Source organism: Leptosomus discolor, chromosome Z (genome assembly GCF_034619465.1).
Source record: "Leptosomus discolor isolate bLepDis1 chromosome Z, bLepDis1.hap2, whole genome shotgun sequence".
Classification (NCBI taxonomy): Eukaryota; Metazoa; Chordata; class Aves; order Leptosomiformes; family Leptosomidae; genus Leptosomus; species Leptosomus discolor.
The window spans coordinates 59,958,155-59,982,522 of record NC_141419.1 but is presented as its reverse complement, the minus strand read 5'-3'; positions in this window follow the sequence as shown (position 1 = coordinate 59,982,522).

Sequence of the window (24,368 nt, the reverse complement as noted above, 5' to 3'; positions counted from 1 at the left end):
GAGAATTATTAAGAACTATCTTCCTAATAAAATATAACAGATTTCACAACTATGTATTTTTCTACTTTAAGAAAGTGTGTAGATGGTGTTCAAGCCACATACTACCAAGAATTACTGCTATTTCTTCCTGACAAAAAAATTCAAAGTTACTAACAGAAAGTGATGGACAAGGAGAAGACGAAGGTGACACTGTACTTTGAAGTAACTTAAAATGTACATTTAGCAATTCAAAATGAATACAGCAGACATGATGAGACAGTACAATCACTAGACGTTCCCACAGGTACCAACTCCCCTGCCCCCTTGCCCCCCCAAAAATCCCTAGTGCATCGCACAAGAAAATAAGAAGCAGAACTCAAGCTGCAACCAGTTACACAATACTTCCTCAAAGAAACTTTGGTGAAATAAGTTTCATTGTTGACATTATTTTAGCCATTATCACATAACAACCCTTTGGAAATTATTTTATCTGCTTATGTGAGATTTGATTGTATTTCTAGTTAATGCTGAGATTTAGCTGCTACAAATAAGTAAGAAAGTTACTATCACAGAAAAGTCACTGCAAATAGCAGTGCATAGTTCTGCAAGGTAGCCTTCCAATCTTAGTTCCCTCCTAATACTGCTAAAAACACAACATAAAGGCAAAGCACACAAAAAAGAAGCATTACTTTGTTCACTCTGTTGCTACATTTTTTCCTTGAATACTGAGAAAAAAAATAAAATCAAAAATCTACTTCCTCTGAACCATACAGTGTGGTCTTGTTCTCACTCAAACATAAGGCATCACCATAATTATTATTATTATAATTATTAGCCATCCGCTTTATTACCCCCTAAGTTCCATCTGGATCACAACTACTATATGATTCAGACAAACGACAACAAATGACACTGTACTACTTTTAGAGACACAGAGTGATGTTAAGTTATTAAAATCTCAACTTGGCATAATTTATTTCATTTTTGGGTGTTTTTTTTTTCCCAAGTTAGCAAAATGTAGACAGCCAGTGAAACATCATAAACAGAAGTTACAGTTTGCATGAGCTGGGATACCATCCTACAGAGATGGAATATTGCTTAGGGCCATATATATTTATAAATCAGATTAAACGATGCAGACTAAGGTTTTCTTGGATTTTTTTTCTGCTCATAAAACCTCTCTATTCTTTGTGATTATTAGAGCAACTTGTGAAGATCACTTCATATTTTGTTTAAAGAAGAAGTTTCTGGCTCACAAACAAGATCTATTCTCTTGTCTTTCTAAAACCTTGACAGACAGATTACAGACAGACCTCCATCTCTAAGAGCAGTCTCTCATGCATGCTATTCTCAAAACCCTTTATCAAACACAACACATAGAACGTCTTTTGCGACAATTCAATGAACTTAATATCCAAATAACTCCAGTAAATGCATAGTCATGTATCTCAGACTTTTTGTCCAAAACAAATGATGTTAAAACTCAAATCCAAGTAGAATTATTACCATAAAATTTATCGTATCAGCTCTGCTTATACTCCAAAATAAATAGGCCTAACCTCAGAAGAAAATATTACTGACAGTAATCTTCACTGGTTGCATAATGGTCAAGATGTCAATAATATAAGAACAGAAAACACACCTCACCTCAGCTTAATCATATTACACTGATCCCTAGGTCCATCTTTCCTTTCCAAGAAACAGAAAAAGGTGACCTACCTAACCAGCAAATAAGAAAAAGGCAGTGACCTCATGCAGTTCATCACCTTTGCAGTGCCCCTGTGCCTTGTCTCAGAGACACCAGCATGGTGTCAGAGCAAGAAAGCACACAAGTTGATCCTGTGGATAGAATATAGTTTTCACATAAGCTCTGTATCCTCTATGAAAAGGGGAAAAAAGAATGAAAACAAACTGAGAAACAACAGATAAACTCATTTTAGATTACAAAGACAAGTATGATGTCACTTCCAACACACGGAGATGCATATATGCATGACAGGATTACTAGGATGTCTCCAAAACATATTTAATCTAATTACATTGATAGTTAAGCACATGTTGATTAAGGAGGCTCTCTCTGTTGGCTTCAGATATAGTTACTGTAACATGAAAAAAACACTTGCCTTTGCAAAAGGAGGAAGGTTGAAGTTCTAGATACAACATCAGAATATAGACATGAGCAATTCATAACCCTAAACAGATAAATATACAATTGTATATGTTCCTGGTTTTCTGAAATACCTGTATGGGACTGGCAGATATGGCACAGGAGAACAGTAGCTTGGGGCTCAGCAGAAACCTCAGGGCATCTAAAAACACATGAGCCGTCTATGGTTAGGCAATTAAATCTCACCCCCACTGACTAAAGAAAGTGTCATCTGACTTGACACTACACAGAGACCTGAATAACAGGACTCCTTTCATTGTTGAGGATTTCTTCCATTCGCATTACTTACCCATTTTCTACCCTCACTTTCCTTTCCTTCCTTCTCATATATCTTCTAATTCCTTTTTTAAATATACAATGGGACACACATTGCACTTTTTTTTTTTTTTTTCACAAAACCCTGTTTTAAGTAACCAGGAAATGTTGAAATAAATGTCACAATTTATGCCTTCTTTAATTTGTTCAGCACTGATGATTAATAAAATCAACAGAGCACTGAACAGATAGGAATATTCACAGGCTTCCTTCTCCCTCACCTTTAAGCTCTCAAGCCAACAAACACCTGTTGGAATAGGGGGTGGGAGAAGAGAAAGATGTAATCTGTATAAATGCACTTGAGTATTGCCCCAAGATATTGATACACCTAACTCACTCCAACATTCATAAATGTCTACTTTATTAATTCCATAACTCCAGCAGAACACTGTCAGTTACCACTTCATCTCTCAACCTACATTAGGAAACATCTGATATTTACATAAGCTGGTGTGCTTTCTTTCTCATTATTATCAATTCTAGGAAAAACAAAGTAAGGAAGTTAAGGACAGTACCCTACTTAAAAGTGAATTCTTACCCAAGGAGAAAGTGTCACTATCCTTAGGATCAGTGAGAAGGGACAGAAATCTGAGTTATGAGCTAACTTCAAAGTAATCAGACATTTTAACCATGTTCCAGCCTTCTGCAGAGGAAGGGTATGAAAAACAGGAAGATGAGGAAGGGTGGGAAAGGCTGGCTTCCATGCTGAGAAAAAAAAAAAAAAAAACCCAAACCAAAACAAAACAAAAAAAAAAACGATTCTGAGCACAAATACACTTAGATATTTCTAATTTATGATCCTATACAGAATGTGATAATGACAACATTCATGTACTTCATTTCCACACCTATAGTAACCTCTGAAAATCTACATTTGAGGTAAAACAGGTGCTGCAAAGCAACTTACTACTGTTGCGCCAAATATAAATATCATTTTCTCTAACAATGCTAGAATAGAAAACAAATAACATATAGGGGATTCTCAAAGGAAAGAGATTTTAAAATAGGAGAAATCATACATTCTGATTAGGTTGTCAGAGCACCACAAGCTATATGGAAGCTGGTAAAGAAATTATTCAATTCTAGAATATTTTTTATTACAGATTGCACAGAAGAAACACACTTCCTGTCCACTTTATTCCACCTAGTGGCCTCTGGTAGCTAACATGATTTGTGCATTACTTTGCTTCCTTTCTCATACTTCCATTAGAATGGAAAATCAAAAACCAAACTGCACAGGAAGCCTGTTGCACTTGGTTCTCAAAATGCAGAAGAAAATAATTTGACCTTGCTTTCAAATTATTTCTCAGTTCTTCCAAGTAACACCCATTGTATGCTGCTGAGCCAATTCTCACTGAATAAATTAATTTTGCAGAAGACCATACCATAGATATAGGGAGCACAGTTAATAGTATTTGGTTACCCAGGTTTGGTCACCTATACACCTTTCATCTGCTCTTAAAACTTTGCAGTCCATTATACGCTTCCTAGCTGAGGTATTTGACAGAAGAATCTCCAGCCTCACTAAGTGATCTCAGCTTCACTAAATTGCCAGAGGACACTGGATGCACTGGGAAAAAAAGGAGTCAAATGAACCACATGGCCCATTTCAAAGTCTATGCTTTGGAAAAACAGGTAAATGCACTTGTGCATCTTTTGAAGTCTAGCTGCCCCGCCCACATTCTTAAAAAAAAAAAAAAAAGAAAAAAAAAAAGGATTAGAACTTAAGTTGTGTGAAAAAAGCCATTAGTATATCTTTTATTCATATGGAGAAAGGAAAATTTCACAGAATAATTGGGCTTAACACTGAAGAAGTGGCTAAATTATCCAAAAGAGAACATAGGTTATCACTATATTAATGCATCCGTTCTTTTTTTCATTTTTTTTTTTTTAAAGTTCTCCAGTTGGTATATTAATGATGCCAGCCCAAATCTACTAATGTCAAAATTGAAATTAATGTCACGCTTCACTGGGCAGACTTCTGTTTCTGAAGGAATACCAATGTTTAATACAACTTTTCATTAGGAATATTTCTGTGAACAGTAGGCACACAAATCATATTACAGGTTATACGCAATATATTATTTGAAATTCCCTTCTGTTATTTATCCATACCTACAGATTTGTAAAGGATTACAGGAGTATAAAAAAAGTTAACTAAATTTACTCTTAAAGAGAAATTTTTGTATATTCCTCCAATACTTCTACTAGCATATGTAGAATATCTGAGTAATAAAGATTTAATGTTGATCAAGCCTCTCCCAGCACATTCCTCCCACTACAGGAATTATACAGGTCTCAAAACAGTTTTCGAGTCTGACTTCTTATGGTATGAACTCTAATATACTAGCTATACTGACAGTTAAGGAGTTGGTTTGTACTAATGCATGTGCATGATAAAGGATTTCTGTTATGGTCAAAACTCACAACAATTAACTGCAAAAAAACCATACACTTCCTTAAGGAAAACCTAGATAAAGAGAAGTATCAACTGTAATTTCATGATACTTTTGTGATTTCTGATGAAGACACCACTCCTTATGGTTTTCTAGCTCTCTGAAGAAGTCTGAGGATGTCATCTGGCAACTTCATGGTTGCAGTAAGAAAAGGAAAGCAATTCACACAGACATGGACAGCTCATGGATTCTCCTGTTTGAACCCTTACCATTGAGAACTGATGTTGCTATTGAGCTTTGCCTAGCACTACATCACATTTCTTTCAATATAAAAGAAAATCTTTCAAGATTGAGCCAACGCACTATCCTGTAGGATTTCTTTTTCTGTCATTTTTAAATGGATGTGATGGATATCCTTATGTCCTTCTACCCAAACAAATAGCAATTCAGACATCATTTTGGCTTATCTTTTGTTATTATCAGCAATTCTGTAGCCACCCAAGTAAGAGTAAGGTCATTGCTCCCCCTTATGCTTCTGTACAGGTACGGAAAGTATAGTGTCCTTCATCAGAAGCTGAATACAAAACCAGTCTTCAAAGTTAAAATGAATGCTTTCAGTGTAGATTTGAGAATTGTACTGTAAACATGCATCTTTAACTACTGTTTGGAAAAAAAAAAATCTTTAGACTTTAAATTAATGTGATATGTTAGACCTAGTTACAACATGGAGGACTACCTTTTTGCTAAAGACAGAAGAAAACCACTTTTGGTTAAAAGAGTGAGAATACAGAGCTGAATATGAACTACTTTAGATGCTGTTCTATGTAGTACATAGCCTGCTGAGACTATGTCTCACACCACAAGGAAGGACACATTTTAAGAGTGTAGCTGGGGGCTGGGGGGGTGTGGGGGCAGAGAGGAGAGAGACAATGCATCAAAGCTAGAGCAAAGTTACTTTGCCTGACATATTCCCACATTGACTGTTAAACTGCTGCATGAGAGTCTAAAACCCACTTTATTTCCAGACTACAGTAGATGTAATTGTTCTTATGCAGTTACTTCTGCTGCAATAACCTTAGGAATTACAGCTCCCAAAAGACTGACTGGTGTACACTTCCAACCTGCTGCCACCAGAGGACCTTTATTCAGGTTGCTCACCTTAAATCAATCATCATAAAGCAATTGTTCTGTCACTTGTGAGAAGCTCACCAGCCGGGAGGTTTCTTGAGCACACTGGAAACAGGAGTTTACCTTACCCACAGTTTCAGTAGTAACTAGAACAGCTAAATAGTCCCACATCCCATTAAACCACGAGCCCTCATGCTTACAGACTAGGCAATCACCCTTGCTGAAGCTGTTTCCTCTCCAACCCATCCTTCCACTGTGAAGAAAAAGCATAAGCACTGAACATTTCACTTCTGAGTAGTGTTACACATACTTTGCACATTAGCTAGGTAAACTAAAACCAAATAAAGAGCAGCAGCTCGGAGAAAAAGTAATTTCTTGATAGCCATTTTGTACAGCTCTTATTTTTTTTTTTTAATCACAAGAGCAGAATGCAACGTATGCACCAAAAATGTCCACCTTATCTTTGAAAAGCCATCCTGAAACATACTGAAGAATTCAGCTGAAACACCCTTTCAGCTTTTCACAACAAGATGAGGCTCAAACATGGGACTGACTGCTGTAGAGAGTGTTTTTCTAGACACGGTGTTTAAAGAAAGCACAAGACTGGGCCTATATGCATCTGTCTTTTAACTGGTAAGTACATGAGCTCATGCTGCTTACAGCTGGAACAAATTCCACACAACATTCTTAGGAAAAAATCATCAGACTATTCGGAGCCTTCTTCATATTGCAAACATACACATCAAGAAATCTCTTTCTCCAAATACATCTCTAAAACTTTAGTTTTAGACTTCAGCACAATGTAAGTGCATAATCTGAGAAGTGTAACAGTAGTTCAAACAATGTTAAAGGCATTTTAAAACATGCCTGTATTCAGCATAAATTTAAAACATTTGTATTTTGATAAATTTTACAGTACTGACAGAAATCTTGTAAAATTGATTTTATAAACCAGATTCTGCAGTTTCCACTCAGTTAAAATCCTATTCAACTAAAGCTTATGCACTGACAAAAAAAAATCCACTTTTTAGAAGTAGTTATAAAGTTGACAGTAGAGAAATACAGAATGTAAAAAATGAGATTTTTTTGCACTACAGTCTTCACTTCAAGCATATTTAACAAAACAGAAATATAAAAGAAATAGGACTGTTTCTGCAACTATTGATAACAAATGAAAATAGATGTGTAATTCAATCCTCGTATTGAACATAAAAGTAGTAATCTCTCTGCAATTTTCTGTTTATTGCTAGCTATTCTGTTATTGTTTTATACTGAATCTTATTAGAGAAGCTACTAGAACAGATAACTGAAAATCAGGCAGCATCTAATAGTGTTAAGAATTCTAAAACCTCCTCCCATTATGCATTCCTTTTGCCTAACCTTGTGTGCAGGTTTCCTTCTCTTAGTCTTCAGTATTACACACATTTAATTCTTATTTGAGAATTAATTCATCCATGCCTACTACTTATTTCCTATTGGAATTTTAAATCCATCTGTTTGCTAACAAATATTTTCATTGCAATCAATTATGTCCAAAAAAAATTACAGACCAAATGCACTCCTTGTCAATACTTTGTGACCCTATTGTCATCACTTTGCGACCCTATTCTCATCATTCTGTAATCGCTGTGACATAGACCCCCTTGTTAACTTTTATCAGCATTTCTGTTATGATTATAGATGCAAAATTGCAAGATGGAAAGTCTAGAATAAGGAGGGATAACATAAAAGCTCCTTAAGAAACTTCTAGCACTAATGAGCTTTTAACATATGTGTGGCAAAAAAATCTGAAAATACACGTTCTCCAGCCCAAATACTTTTGAATCTGAGATATTTCTATGGCCTTTTTTCCTTCGTCATCTTTTTTTTTTTTTTTTCCTTTTTTAAAGAATACCCTGAATGCTTTCTTCTCCCCAGCTGGTTTCCCTTGAATCCCTCTGGCTACTCATGAAGGAAAAAAAATACTTTTCTTGAGTACAGATTTCAAAATCCAACCCTACGTTACAGATCATCTGCATAAATGCCACTGTTAAATTTATATTTGATGCCAAGAACATTTGACGCTTACAAGGTCTTCAAAGAGATACTAAATCAATTAAGCTTACTCTAAATATGCGGGATTCAGGTACCAATCTGTTTTCACACTAAACAAGCTTTGGGCTGATGAAAACTATCAGTAACCTTTCCCAAAATGCTGAACTGGTCTGTTTTCCAATTTAGCCAATGATATCTTAGTTTCTCTGACTTGTTATAGTACTTGGAACCTGTAGAATTAGCATCCATACACATAAAAATTATTAATGCTGTGTAAGCCATTAAAATAAGACACACAAACCAAGTTGATTAAAACATCTGTGTATTATTTGATATGGATCATATCCACCATTTCGAAATAGTTTGTGCTACCAAGCATCGTTTTTGTTTGTGTACTGTCAGCTTCTTCAGTAAAGCCACATGTAACAAAGAATGAATAATCTGTCATAATTTTTCCATCACAGTTTATCACCATAAAGTTTGGTAGTACATTGGTATACTAAGTGATTAGTATTAATACAGGCAACGCTATTTGACTTTATCTACTGCAAACTAATGCAGGTATGTAGGATTTTATTAGTAAGAGTTCCTACAATAAGCACATGTTAAAAGAATTAATCATTTACTCCCTACAGACTGCTTATATATTTCATCAGGCCATTATCGGATCTGAATAACAAGAACAATTGCATAATAAAACACATTGCTGCTGACACATGCAACTTTATTCTATCAACTTTATAGCTTCACAGCATGAGGTCTTTGTTAAGTCTTCTGTTGTTTCCTCTGAATTAGATTGACCTGATTTGACATTTTCCTATATCAACATTTACGATCAACATCGTACATACATATATGATCAAATATAATATGTATCAAACTTAATTGCCAGGTCAATTCCCACAGTAGCATGCAATAATTACAGCAAAAGTGTAGTACGCATCAAGTCATTTTTCATATAGATACTGAAGTATTGCCAGAAGATATCCTAGATTTAAAGAAACTCCAAAAGACAAATAATGAAGAGTATGCTGCAAACTAATAAAGCCATTAAGTATGATATGACTTAATCTAAACTAAACAGTGCAGTTCCTATCTGATTAGTTAACTATATTTTAATATTTTTTCTTTTACTGTAAAAATAGACATTTCATTAGGCATCTGACATTGCATACTGCATATTTGGGACCACCTTGCAGAACTGAAAGCTTAACCTAATAAAGTGCTCTGTATGCAGTCTCAAAACAGTTCATGCGAATTATCTGTATATGTTATTTTAATGCTTTGCCCACGGGGAGTACAAACAGCAATGAGCCATACCAAATGTTACCTACCCCCCCCCCCCCAAAAAAAGGAAAAAAAAGCTTTGTTTTTTACTGAAAGAGAAATTGAAAGATAAATTCATACTACTAAAGCAGTAACAGTAGGATTCCTTACTAAGCCAGGAGATGTGTTATCCTTTTCTTTCAAGTTCACAAGTTCATCGGTTATTTTTTCTGTCAAATGTTACTGTCAATTACCCAAAGAGTACTGTGATGAAAGTCACCCTGATTCACTATCTCAGAACTTCTACTGTGTGCTTTATAATTATTCCTAGCTTTAAGATTATAAATACCTGAAGGCAACTCTGAATGTCATCCTTCTGTTACTGCAGATTTAGCCTTTCCTGCTTATGTCACATTAATTTCTTAAACAAATTTTGTCTAATTACCTTTACTGTTGTGACAAACTAATTTCTTTACTTCACAAAGAAAAGCATTTAATTTGACCTTAATAAACTTCTAGTCCTGGCAACATTTATTAGTTCTGATTGATTTTGAATTACACCTGAAAATGCAACATTAATTTCACATTGAGTTGCTTAATAAAATGCACTTGTAAATGCATGTTTAACAGCTTCTAATGACACAAGTTAATTCTGCTTAGGTGAACAGTAAACACATAATACACAAGATATGAGTTGTACAGTTTATTTACAGTACCCATTTATTATACTGAATTTGTACTGTAAAATAACCCAAATTTGTCAAGATTTTGTGGAGAACTAAGTTTATTTTATTCAAATTCAAATCTGTATTGTTCCTACAATAGATACAATAACACATAAAGAATTTCAATCCAAGTCCATTTGGCAGGAATAGAGAAAAAATACTGGAACACTATTGATTCCTTCTAGTACATTCAAAATACCTGACTCAACTATATTTCTACTGACATAACACAAAGGTTTTATTTAGATATTAGCAAACATAAGCAAATATTTTCATTGACATACTTTTCATTCTCATTTCTTTCCTCTACCTAGGAAACAGTTAACCCTCAACTACTAGTAGTAGTTGTTTCCTCTACCAGAGATGCAGCAAATGTCGATAATGGGTCCACTGTCCCAAGAGAAATAATGCCTGCAAAAGTTCTCCTCCCCAGATGCAGATATATTTAGTGCTGAACAACACCTAACAGCAGACTCTTCGTGACATACATTTATTTGATCTTTTGATCTGTGTACCTGCTGTCGACTCTACAGCTCAGCCAGCAAACCTCAAACTTACTGTTCATGAAGCCCTCTTAAATGAGTTTAGCTTTTTGTTTCTCCTAGATCTTTCTCACCTATTTAAAAAAGTGTCATCAATACTTTTGAATATGTCCCGTGAAAGCACTTGGAAAGCAAAGCTGTCATCCTCATCAGAAGAAAAAAATACACGTACATTCTATACATATAAAACTCATGAAAAATCTGGCAACTTCAGATATGTGGACTAAAAATGCTTACAATTGAATGCAGAAAAAAACACTCAGTATCTATAATCCATGCACGTTTTACATTAAACTGAATGCCCCGTCACCTGGCTTACTTAGCAGGTCATACCGTGCTGTAGAACCCTCCTGAGGGACCATTTCTTTGTCTAGATTTTGTCTGTGATCTTCCACATACCTACACTCAGATTAAGGTAGACATTACACAATACTTGACATACTCAGCTTCTTTACACAAGTAGTCACCCGCAATTTTCTTTTCTCATAAAAGATGAGCAAACCACTTCACGCACTCCTCCCACTGAAAACAGCTCAAGTTACCACAGCCAAGTTCCTCTCTGACCAGAATGGTGTGACTTAGTAGCACAAATACACACACATACAGACACACACACATATACATACACATAAAGATGCATGTGTGTGCATATGTGTGTATATGCTAAGAAAAGGTTTGGAGGAGCAGGAGAGCATAGGGACAGAAACGAAGCATGCAGTATTTACTTACTAATGCAGTCCATTCGGACCTCTTTGGAAACCTGAAGGAGTCTCCGCTTTCCCCTCCTACCAGTCAGGCGCCACGTTGTGCCCCTAGTCCACACAGGCCCCGAAGGAACTGCAAAGAGAGAGAAGCACATGCCACATCAGGCAGTTCTGTTTTGGTGGGATCCAGTGCCGCTGCCGCTAGCTCCTTGGGGGTATCCCTGCTTTCAGAGCAGACTGCTGCGATAGAGTCATCCTTCCAAAGATTTTTTTTTTTTTTTTAACCAGTGATTTAGGGGAAAAAAAAAAAAAAAAAAAAAAAAAAGCCCGCCCGAGGCTCCTACACCCTAAATTTGCGGGGGGGAGGAGGGGGGGGCTGGTGGGGAGGGGAGAGGAAGAGTACCTGCAACTCTCTCCGATGAGGCTGGCAGAGAGAGAGAGAGAGAGAGAGAGAGAAAGAGAGAGAGAGAGAGAGGGAGAGGGAGGGAGGGAGGGAGGGAGGAGAGGGAGGAGAGGGAGGAGAGAGGGAACGAGCGCGGGGGGGGGGGGGGGGGGGGGGGGGGGGGGGTGCGTGTACGTGTGTGTGTGTGTTTTTGTGTGTGCGGGGCGGGGAGGCGGCTCTCGCCCGGGGCGCGGCAGCCGCCAGCTCTCCGGCCCAGGCACCGCCGGCTGCAGGCGGGCGGCCCGCGGGGACGGGGAGGGCAGGACCAGGGGGCGCGCTCCCCGCCGGGCCCAGCGCAGCCACCCGCCGCCGCTCAGCCCGCTCACCTGCATTTCCCTAACGAGCCACTTGATGGCTGGCAGCAGCGGCGGCGGCGGACCCCCGGCCCCGCCGCAACTTTGGCGGCCGCCGAGCCGCGCCGCCTCCGCGGAGCTGAGGGTGTGGAGGTGACGGCCTCAGAGTGCCGCTCCGGGAGGGGACCTCGCCGGCCGCTGCCCACGGAACTTTTCGCCCGGCGGCGGGTGACAGGGACTGGGGGGTGTGGGGGGCAGGGAGGGAGCGGCGGGGGGCCGCGCCGAGCCCCTCGTGTGCGCGCAGCGAGCCCGGTAGCGGGGCGCGCCCCGCCGCCCACCCCCCCTCCCGGCGCTGCCTCCTCCTACCGCGCTCCCGGGCGCGTGCCAAAGCAGCGACCGAGCTCCTTGCTATTAATAATAATAAGCCCTATCCCCACCTTCCTCCTCTCCCTGGGAAAACAATTAATAATGCATTAAAATAATGCACCTTTAAAGCCACCGGCTGGCAACAATAAAATAATATTAGCACCACTTAAGAGAGCGCTGCTGTGGATGTGGTGGCGAGGCACGTTTTCCTACCATACACACCCAAGTGTGAGCACAAATTATGCTTCTGGTATTCCTAAGTCCCTTTCCCCTACCAGAGCAACTATCATTGTCACCATCAAAGAGCAAGTCTCTCTCCAAAGCTGAGTGGAGACATTGAGTCCCCGGGTGGCTGCTGTGGCTGGGCTGCAAGGAGGGCACCCCCCCTTCCGTTCGCCCCAAACCAATCTCATCGCTTCTCTTCCTCTTTTGCTTATACGGTTGGGTTAAGCGTTGCGTTTGGCCCTTTTAGTGTTTTCCTTTCCGTTCCTCCCCTGACGATAGTTTGTGTATTTTAAATAAAGATTTCATTCTGCCAACCCGCAGGAAGCTTTTAACAAGATGCAGCTGAGCGTGTCGATATCTTATATCTTTTTACTGCTGCTCCGGCGTGTACATCAACTCCAAACTCATTTCTTTTCTTCTCCGCCTGGTTCTGTAGCATCTCAGAGACGGCGGCGGCGGCGGCAGCAGAGCGCTGCTCCCGGGGGGCACTTCTACTTTGCCCTCAAAGTATATCCCAGCAACGAGAGCCGTCGGAGCTTCCCCCCAGCCCCCCTCCCCCCCCCCCCCCGGCCTTCTTCTCTACAGCAAAACGCTGGGGTGACTGCTGTAAGATTTCCAGTTCCACTGGTAACACTACACAGTCTGAGAGCAGACGGGGTGGGGGGTGGTGATTTTCTTTTTGTTTAGAATACAGTTCTGTGTGTGCGCTATTTCTAATTAAGATTTTTCCAGAAATAGATCCCATAGAGATTTAATTTACGAAGGTACTTCTAACGCTGGTCAATACTGTCTTCCAAGAGGAACATTTGCAATCATTTGCCTCCCCACAGCGATGCGCAATTCTCTTCACAAACCTTAAAGCGTTTACGAAAGACTAAAAAAAGGGATTTTGTTGTTGTTTTGGTTTTTTGCGTTGTGAGGGGTTTGGGGGTGGGGGTTTGCTGGGTTTTTTTAGATTTGCACCTCATCTGCATTAGAATAAAACTTTGTTCAGCATGCCGGCTACCTCGTATTGATTTCTGTTTTTTAAAAGGCGATTTTTTTTTTTTTTTTCTCCAGCGGAACATTTTGAATCAAGGTGATTCCTTCCCGTGATAGGCGTTTCCTAACCCCTAGCTTGCTGGTCGCCTGCTACTCCGCGACAGCTGAGCCGTAACCACCTCCGGATGCTCAGGCTCGAGCACCAGGTTAAATCAAAGCAGAGGCACCGCGAGGGCCTAAGGCTCTCCGAAACCTCAGCGCAGCCCGAGGGGCCTCTGGCGAAGGCTGCGAGGTGAAACATCGCTACCGGCTGCCGAGGGAGCGTGACCAGGGACGCCCCCGCGCCCCGCGGGGCGGCGGAGCGGGCGCTCGGGCCGCCTCATCCCCGCTGCCCGGCGCGGCAGAGCAAGGGGAACCGCGCTGCAGCCGGGGCGGGCGGGGGCTCCGCGGCCGCGGCCGGCCGGGCTCGCCCCGTGGTCACCGCACGGCAGCAGGGCAGGGGAAACACCCAGCCTTCACCCCGAAAAGGGAGGGGTAGGAGCTTCCACCCCTAAAAGTGACAGAGGGCGCATCGTCCCCTTGCAGGTAGTACTTCAGCCTCCGAGGTTTGCCCTACACAAGCAAAAGTACGACCTTTAAAAGTGCACAGGCGATGGAGAGCTCCTGGTACATCTGGTACTAAGAATTGCTGATTTTTCTTTAAGGTTTACTACAACTCAATTTGACGTGGTCTGAAGCATGAAGATTCAGAGTTTGAAGGGGAAAAAGGAGAAAAAAAAAAAAGTATGCGAGGATATTTGTTTTTTAAAAAAGGAGGCTGAAATTGTGGTATTGTAGAGTGCACCTTTATTGAGACAGGGCAACAGAGTAAGTTAAATATTTCCTTCCAGTGGTATTTTTCCTTTTGGTAGGTCACTTGTGAGTATTGCTTTAATTTACAACTAAATATGGCATCACTAGTGTTTCTAAAACTGATTTTATCTATACAGTAAAACACTGCTAAATGCAGTAGAAAATTAAGTATTCTAACATCTTAACAGTCCTTATCAAATCAGAACTATACATCTTTCATTCCTATGTTCCTTTTGATCTTCAGACTTTCCCTTTATTTTTTCTCTGACAGGTTTTTCCATCTTGCTGTGTCTTATTCCCAGATTTCACTGCAAATTTCTTCACAAGAATAAAATATATTTATATGTATATATTACTTTTCATGAGTATGAAAGTTTTGTGCAGTATAGTATGTTAAGAGATCACTTTGCTGTAATTTATGTGAAGCCCCAATGAAGCACCCATTCTGCAACCTGAGCATTACACTATGGTTTTTAAAGTTTGTGAAGGCTGGGATGAATTCAACATTAGAAAGCATTGCAAAGTTAGTCACTTGAGAGCAACGGGGAGAAAATCTGTGGGGATGCAAAATCATGCAGAAGTAAACAAGAAATAAAAATAAAATTCTCCAAACATTAATTCATAAATAAAAATACATCATTCTTAAGAAAATCTCTGAGCTGTAATACCTGCCAGATCTTGAGAGGTATCATCTGAAATAACTAAGTTTAACATAGAGCCAGTACTGCTGCACCTATACCCAACTGAGACACAGTAGGAAAGATGATTAGCATATCTGCTTTTTCAGAAATTATTTGTAGTAGTAAATATGCTGTTTTATATATCACTGGCACTTCTTTTGGGGCATAATCTGTTTCTTTTTTGCAAGCCATCCCTGAAAAGTATGGCTGAGGTAGAGCATTTAAAAAAAATTATAATGAAGCTTGTGCAAAGGGAAAGGCAAGCCTGGGAAAACTGCAAACCTGACAGTTTTAAGATGCAAAATACAATTTTGCTTTCACCTTTAGGTATCTGTGGGCACACATGCTTTTTTTTTTTTTTTTCCCAACCAACTTCAGCCCTCAGACTTTTGCTTTTCCTGGACTAACATCTCCAAAGAAAAGCAGTAGACATTTTGGTATGTAACGTATTTGTAACTGCAATGAATAAAAAGAGGTTGAATCGTTCCATCCCAAATTAAAAGTTATGAAATAAGGGCAACAGAAATTACATGGGAAAGAACACAGCAAGAAATGCTTTGTGAAATTCCTCATGAGTGTTTTTTTCCTACGACAGAGTATAATAACTTCTGCAAAAATCTGAGAAGATGACTCAGCAATTTGTAACGACCTGGAAGTCAAAAAGGACCATTCCTGCAAAGACCAGGTGCCTGCAAGCAGCTCTAAATCCTTGATATTGTCACATCATTAATTTATGTGATATGGCTTCATCAGCACAAGCACCCCATAGTTGTACCTTCCTTCTTCACACTGGTCAGAGCTAAACATTTTATTCTAAGGAAGAAGGAAAACATTCAAATGAAAAATTATACAGTACCAGTATTAATATACTTTCTCAATAATCATATCTTAAAACAGACAGATGAAAAGGTGGCAGGGAAAAGTTGATAACGTATTTATCTTCTCACTGTGCATAAAATATAATTGCCCATTGTTCAAAGTCCATGTCTGTATGCTACACATACTCCAAACCAGCTTATGATGAGTGAAATTAAGAAAGAATTACATGCATATCCACAAATTAGCTTGCTTACAAAATCAATTTGAGAAATTTCTCTTTGAGAAGGTGTTTCCTAGCTTTGGATCACAAGGTGCCTAAAAATGTACTTGCTGAAATAGTCTTTCTTTTTCAGGTTGCTGGAATGGAGTTCCTTTCCATACAGAGGACTAGGTATGCACCCAAGAGCCAAACATCTCGTGTCATAATAGGAATTTTTGCTGGGGAAGGACTATAACACAGGGACCATGACAGAAAGTATTAATGAGAAAAAAATATCGTTTTATCATAGGACAGTCATATTTATGTATTAACTACATTCATTATTAGAACAACAATAACAACCACATCTCCAAGTATATGTACTTTACACTATTTTGGTAGTACTACTTGTATCTGGTAGTATTTTTGTTTAAAAAGTTTAAAAAGAAAAATAAGTGGTTCAAACTAAGATGTTATACAAGATGTTCCTAATTGTCTTTTTTCTTTTGATCAAGGGACTAAATGAATCTTTGGATCCCCATTACTGAGTAGGTATTTTTTTCTGTATGACTGAATGCCATAATTTTTCTTCATTATTCCTGACCTCTTATGTGTTAACAGTCTCACACTGCATGAAAGAATTGCGTCTATTTTTAATAACATCAGATGGAATTACTGAACATATAAACTCTAGAGTCTAGGTCACAGTGTTTTGATACGGTAGTCTAATGCTATTTCCCCTTGTGTCCCTCTCCCTAAACCTCTATTTAGGCACCTATATTTGAATTCTTAGAACTGCTCTCTTGTTATTTCATTAGGGCAGCAAGCATTAAATAAGGAACAAAACTCTTTACTGTGATTCTACAGAACATGCTTAGCTCTGGCTAGGCACCTGCTCAACTTTAGTCAAGGAGACAAAAAAAACGAAAACCAGCTTCGTATTTTTGGGTCAAAGTAGATTTCTGTCAGAGATCAACCTGAGAATAAGTATGAAGGACTGTGTATCCAATATCTGTATATGTTTGCACTGTTATCATTCCTTTCACTGGAACAGGTGGTGCTACATGTGAAAGTCTGACTGAACCACATATCTGACCAGTATATCAATATCGATGTTCATGTAGGCCTTGAAAAATTCTAGGGATTTCAGTGTGCGTTAAAACATGCGTTGAAGTTTTATCAGATCTTAGTCCATTATGGATTTAGATTTTGGTCTGAAGTACTGAAGATAAAACAAGATTTTGCCATTTAATTTAGCGAAAACAGTATTGGTCTTCAAATGAGTAACCTCATTTCTGTTCTTAAGTGGAGAACCTGGTAAGAGCTTGACAAGTGTTTCATTAATCCACGCACTGATATTTTGAGTTTCTTATACACTTCGAGTACAGATTGAAGATAACTTAAGGTTTCTGAAATGAAAGGAAAAAACCAATGTTGTTCTCACCTTAAAGCCTCTTTTTTCACTAATTCCTACAAGAAATGTCTTGAGCATATGTTTTATATCCTTGACTAAAAAGAAGTGAACTGTTAAAAATAAAGTAAAACTATGAAGATGAGAGAATAAGGTGATACTTTAGGGAAAAAAAGATGACTGATGGCAGAACTTCTTAAGGCAGATAATGATGTACCTTGTGATAAAAAACAGTAGTTCTCTTTGTGGTCTTTTAATAATGACCTTCATCTCTATTATACTAATGGTTTAAATACAAAAAAGTCTTCAATTATGTCCCTGATGGAATGTGTGTCAGATAAGCATGTTATTTTTAATTCATGGACCAATGTAATATATGTTGAATTTTTTTATACATCAAACCATGTCTTCATAGAATCTTTTCCTCCTTCTTGGGTTACTCATCTGATTACTTTTACCTTTTCATTTTAGTGTTTAATGGGTATCTCTTTAATTCCTCCACAAATTAAACCCAAAAGTTTTATACCTTTGGAATCAATAGACTAAGCCTATGCAACTTAAAATGTTCTGTATACAGCTTTTTAATTTATTTTTTTAAATACAAACTAAGTGAAGAATAAAATCTTCAGAGAAAATTATTATTTTAGAGAAAGGGATGTTTGTCAGAAGTATTTCATAGTGTCTGGAAAATAGGAATGCTTATTCTGTATAATTCAATTTTTGGTGAAAAGCTAATTTATTTTCAGGTTTTTTCCTAAGGTCCAATTAGGTTTCAATAGCCTATTTAAATTAAGATTTATCCTCATTTTGGTGTTTTCTATTACCTCTTGCAACTATAATTGGAGGCAGGACTGTTTATTATGCTCTAGCTTCTGTTATACATTTCATTGCAGAAATACGTGGATACCTTGCACATATGACACTACTCTTAAAATGTAACATACTTCAGGTACAAGGTGTATTTAAACTTGGAGTTCTCAGTTTCCACTGAAACTCCATACTTATAACATTCTTATAACTCATAATATTGTCAGGAAGGTTTCCATATAATTCTATATAATATCAGCTAAACTATTCACAGAAAAGAGTATGTAAGATGAATAGGAATGCAAAAGTTATGATGTTCTTGGGGTTATCCTTCCAGATGTGGAGAAGTAAACATGCTGAGGTGCTGAGCAGGGGTTGGTTAGCTACAATGCTTATATTTACCTAACATAACTTAAAAACCAAAAGAAATTTTTGGCATTTCCAGAGGCTTGTGCATACAAACTGTACAAAATCCTCTACAAATTATTGCATAGATCTGTAGAAAACTAACTATGAGTAGGAATTATCTCACATTTCTTCTAAAACTAGATCATCAATAAAGTTACTAGCAAAAATTTGACACATATAATGCATATTTTTGAACATGACCAAGAACTGTGAGATGCAAAAGACAGGAAAACATCAGAGGAAGAAAGAAAAATAAAGGAAAAGAGTGGAAAATAGTGGATGTACCCACGGATTAATGTAACAGCCATTTCTTGTTTATGGAAAACACCTTCCTACAAACCTGTTTTCATGATTCAGCAGTCTAGAAGTCTATGATTTGCAATACTAGATCTATCAGCAGTGAAGGGAAATTTGGGTCAAAGTGAAACTTTATTGTAGAGAGGATAGATGAGAGGAATTGCACAATCTGGGTCTGAATGATCAGTATTTTCAGCAATTTGCTATGACATTAGGTAAGTGATACAGTTTCACACAGCAATATAGTGCCAGTACTGGTGTTGGCAAGCATAATGACGGTGAAGCAACATTAAAGCCTATGGATGAACAAAATTAAATCTAAACTGACACTGCTGTTGGGAAAATATTGCCTGAGAAAGCAATATCTTAAGATGTGATGCAGACTTTGCATACTCAATAGAGCGCCTTGGAAGTTTTATGGGAAAAATACTATAATGATGTGCCAAAGGAAAAAAAAAGATTTTAAAACATTTTAAAGTTAAAATTCATTAAGCATTTTGGAAGATGAAAATGCTTACTTTTCTGAACAAACTTCCACACTAAAATTTCCTATCAACAATTCTCTCTGTAAGTGTAATCTCAAACAAACACTGATACTCTTCCAAAAGATAAAACTCACAATCAGGAAATAACTCACCCGACCCACCCATTGCAATATTTTTCTTGATTGCTTAGAGTGAAATGTTTCTAAAACTATAGATTCATAAATTCTAAGTGCAAAACCAGCAAAAGTTGGAATTTAAATGATGTGTAGCACTGGATATACCAAGAGGAAACTGATGTGAAGGACATGTCAGTGCCTCACAGATTTGATTGCTCTTACATATTATTGACCAGGCATATTAATCATTGTCCATGTAATACAAAACCACACACAGAAGATCAGACAGAGTCTATTTTCTTTCTGATAGATCATAACACAATAAATACTGTTATTGTTATAAGATTCCTTACATATTTCAAGTTACTTTGATAAACCAAGATGTAGTATTTTGTTTTTGTCTTTCCACTGCTGTATTTAGAACAGCATACTATTCAGAAATTCCAATATTCTTTTTCAGATTCCAAAGTCACAGATAAACTTGATTCCTCTGTGACAAAAATCTGAGTATAAAAAGCAAACTGAAGCTGAAAAGAGCAGGAGTGGCTTAATGTAAAAAATAATCACTTCTGCTCTTATTTTCTCTAAATATCTACTTGCATTTGACACTAGAAAAATCTTCTCTGTACACACTCTCTTGGTCTGTCTTACTCATTTAGAATGTCTCCTACAAATGTTCGTAAAATGTCCAACACAATGACTCTAAGAAAACAAGGGTATGTGCAAGGGTACAAAAAACCCTTAACTTAGGAAATGAGATTAGAACCATAAATTGCAGAGATATACAATGCTTTCCATGTTCTGCCAGATTACAACACTTAAACTTCTCTTAATAAATTGCTGGAGAAAGAACCTAGTAAGTGTATGTTCCAACACCGCTCTACATAGGATAGAGGCTAATGGGCTCCACAGTGCTATACAGAAAAATTCACACCTACAGTGAGACCACTAGACTGCAACTAAACCACCAGATTCTAAGCCATTCATTTTAAGTCTTAAACTTTAAGGTATAATAAAGACAAAAGTGTTTTTTGTCTTTTAAGTCCCTAATTATAGTCTCGTTTACACTAGCTTCGTTAGTCCTAAACCAGAGGTAAACAGTTTTATGAATTCGGAATAAGGCCCATAAGTATTTCCAGATGAGCTCCCTCAATATCATTGTCTGACCTTCAGCAGACCAAGTACTAACAGAAGAAACTTTTTCTTTAAACTATATCATGAGAATAAAGCACAATAACATGGCTGCTTAAAAGAAACCAGAATCTCTAGAATATTTAATGACCACCTTGTTCAATTACAAAGAATCAATAGCAAATAAAACCCTTCCAATTCCAGCTAACTAACATTATTAAAATAAATTAAGTTTTGAAAAGTTTACAGTGTGAAAGAAGTTTAATCTAGTGTTGTAGAGTTCTGGGAGCTGAGTCTTAAATATTCCCAATATAACGCTAAAGATGTGGTGATCAAGGAGCTGTTTCTTTCAGAAGCTTACATAATAATGAATACCTTCTTCCATCATGATCCATTATTTAGTTTGCCGTTAAAAACTTCAGCTCAGTCTCTTCTTACTGCCTCAGGTAAGTAACAGAACACTTGGCACAGTCCCAGAGAAGTTTTCCCCATCCAGTATGGCCAGGACAAGACTCTTTGCCCTTCTCAGGCTGGCACTGGGACTACTAGGCCCATGGCATCTCTGCATTCCAGCTCAACTAAAGTAAGAAGAAAAATATGACCTCTGATATTGCTCACATGCAGTTGCAGCGTATGTAAACATAATAATTTATTACAGCAATGCCAAGTAAAGAAGTTATGATCATCACAAAACAGATGTGCTTTGCACTTTGCAGCAGTATATAGAAAATCAGTAGATTTATCTTTCATAGAAGGTGAATTTTCAGCTGCAGCTCACAGAGAAGCAGTTAGTCCCTCAGAATAATGGTGAAATGAAGTAAAATAATTACCAGGGCTGTATCTTGCAGCTAGTTGTTTTGTAGATAATACAAATCTTGTAAATCTGGGCACTTCCTACAGGTTTACAGAACCTTGCCAGCCTAATTCAGGAATCAAGTCCATGTATTTGGGATTCATGTGTTCCATTCCTTCAGGATGTCCCGTATTTCACTTGCTGGTATCTCTCAGCTGTCAATTAATTAGTTAACTCCCAATCTCTTGTAGAGGAAAGCAATGATTATAAGTGTATTTTCCTACAGTAGCTTCTCAATGAGGCTGTTATGTAAGTCAGCCACTGACTGAAAATATACAATATACAACATACAATGCAAAATATTTGCCAAGAGCTGTTTCTCTAACCATTTCAAGAAGTTTGACAGAATTGGATTCCAGGCCTTCTGGAATGCAAATAACTTCATTCACTTTAATCACACTCACCTTTCTGTTTGTTTGACATTGAAAGGATTTATCTTCATACATCAATATAGTCCCCATCTCATCTGGTGTGGATTATATATTTTCGAGCATTTTGGGTCTCAAATCAATTTGGAAAATCCCGTAACATATAACTTAAATCCTCTAATTTATGCTTGAAACAGCTTCTAGAGAGACTAGATGATCTCCAGAGATCCCTTCCTTACCATTCTGTGATTCTGTGATTCTGTGTTTCTTGAAAAACTGTCTAACAAGTATTGAGAAATCTGTGTTTGCTGTCAACTTTTGTTTCAGTCTCATGATCTCTGTTCTCACAGTGGAGAGCATACAGGTAAACACAAGGATGATGACTTGGGAACACTGACTAATATTCAGTGACAATTTCAAAATTGATACTAAAGATCTAGCTTTGATTCTGTGAAGCATTTAAATTCCAGAAACATTAGTATGGGGTTTAAAAGTAGTCAAGCTGGTCCTTAAAACACATCAAAATCAGCTGCTTGAAGCTTTGTGTATTAGTTGCATTAAATGACATTTACAAGCTAGATAAACCACTAGTCTTTCTTGTGGTTTGTTGGGTTTTGGGGCTTTGCTTGTTTGTTTGTTTGTTGTTTTTTTAATATGTCCATAAATCAGAAATAATAAAAAATCCAATGAGTGCTTAACTGTGTCTCCTTTTTTGGATTCCCTTTAACCTGAATGTAAGTTACAAGTGTAATCATCTACTAGAAACACTTCTTGATTAGAAGACTACTGGAGGGTGATATAAGTACTGAATGGTCCAACCAAGTTGGCACACAGATGGATCTGCTCACGGTTAGCTTTACCAATACAGAAAAACCTGCTGAATATGTAACAATCAATGGTTGTCTTGGATGTAGTAGTGGCATTCAAAATCTGGTTCAGGAGGGGAGGGCTTTAGGTTCAAATCTACTTTCAGAGCAAATTTCAACTCATTCAGTGAATTGACATGGGAGGCAGCTCTCAAAGGCAGGGAGGGGGGTCAGGAACACCAGCTAGTCTGATGCAAGAATGGTCCATCTCAGGAAAACAGGTAGATGTATCAACAGACAAGCTTGACTAAACAGGAAACTCGTGCCAGAGCTCCAACGCATAAATGGAGGATACAGGAAGTGACTCACTTTGGTCACTGGGAAAATGATGGAGTGAGTCCACTTGACTCAGAGGATAGTGGATAATGGGTCAGTCTGGAAGCTGGCAACAAGACGGGTGTGTCCTGGGACCTGCAGTAGTACAAAATTTCTGTCATGGACCTGGAGAAAGGGACAGAAGGCACCTGTCTGGGAGAAGCCTGGAGCATTCTGGTCTTACCCCATGACTGAGCCTGCTCTGGGCAGGTGCCTCCCCAGGTCCTTGCTAGTCCACGTTGTCCTGTGACCTCTATGAACTTCACTTTAAGCAAAAATTTTATGTCAAATAGAGGGAAACATGGACATACACTTACATTTTTACTTACTTCTGATAGTAACATACACTACAAGCCAGGGGAATTACAAATTCAAACAGACCTATAGAATTTATTTAACTATTTACTAAAACAAAAAAGAAAATATCTGTACTAGATGATTTCTTAATATATATAAACAAATAGAAAGATGGTATTTTTTTTCAAATTTCATCTTAAATATTTTAGTATTAGAGTTAATAATATTACTGAAATACATAAATCTTTAAAAAAATCTTAAACCACTGGATGACCATTTTTTTACACAGAAAAACATTATTGCTCAAACCACAAACATGAAAATGCATATGTTTCAGAAATACTTTTTTCTAGAGTAAGCAAAAAAAATTTCAAAACCAACCTTATACTGTTAGTCTAACTAAGAATTTGTAAGATTTCTGGGTGAAAAAGAATGCATATGAAAATTACATGAAAACTTGCTTTTTGTTACACAAAAATAGGGTTTTTTTAAAGCATCTTTTTTTAGAAATTCTAATGTTTCAATTACATTTACAATATATCAGAGCACAGGTGTATTTGCACTTGATGGGAGGAAAAACACCAACAAATGTGGATGCTACTTCTGCAAAACTTTTCTTATATGGTCATATTTTCATCACAGGATTTGGACGTTTTCTTCTGTGCTTCTTATTGTTACCAGAAATCTTATCTCATACACTGTCCCTTTACTCAGAAATAGCAGATCTGTAAAGACACAATTTACGTCTTTGTCACTTTTAAACTTCCAAGGGTGCTCAAACCTTAGCAGAATTTGGGAACTTTTTAGAATCTGCAGTTTATTTAGTGAGTTAGTTAACTCAACTGCCTCGTCTTGAAAGCTGAGTGTTTAATGTCTCTACCAAGTAAAAAACTTTCTTGGG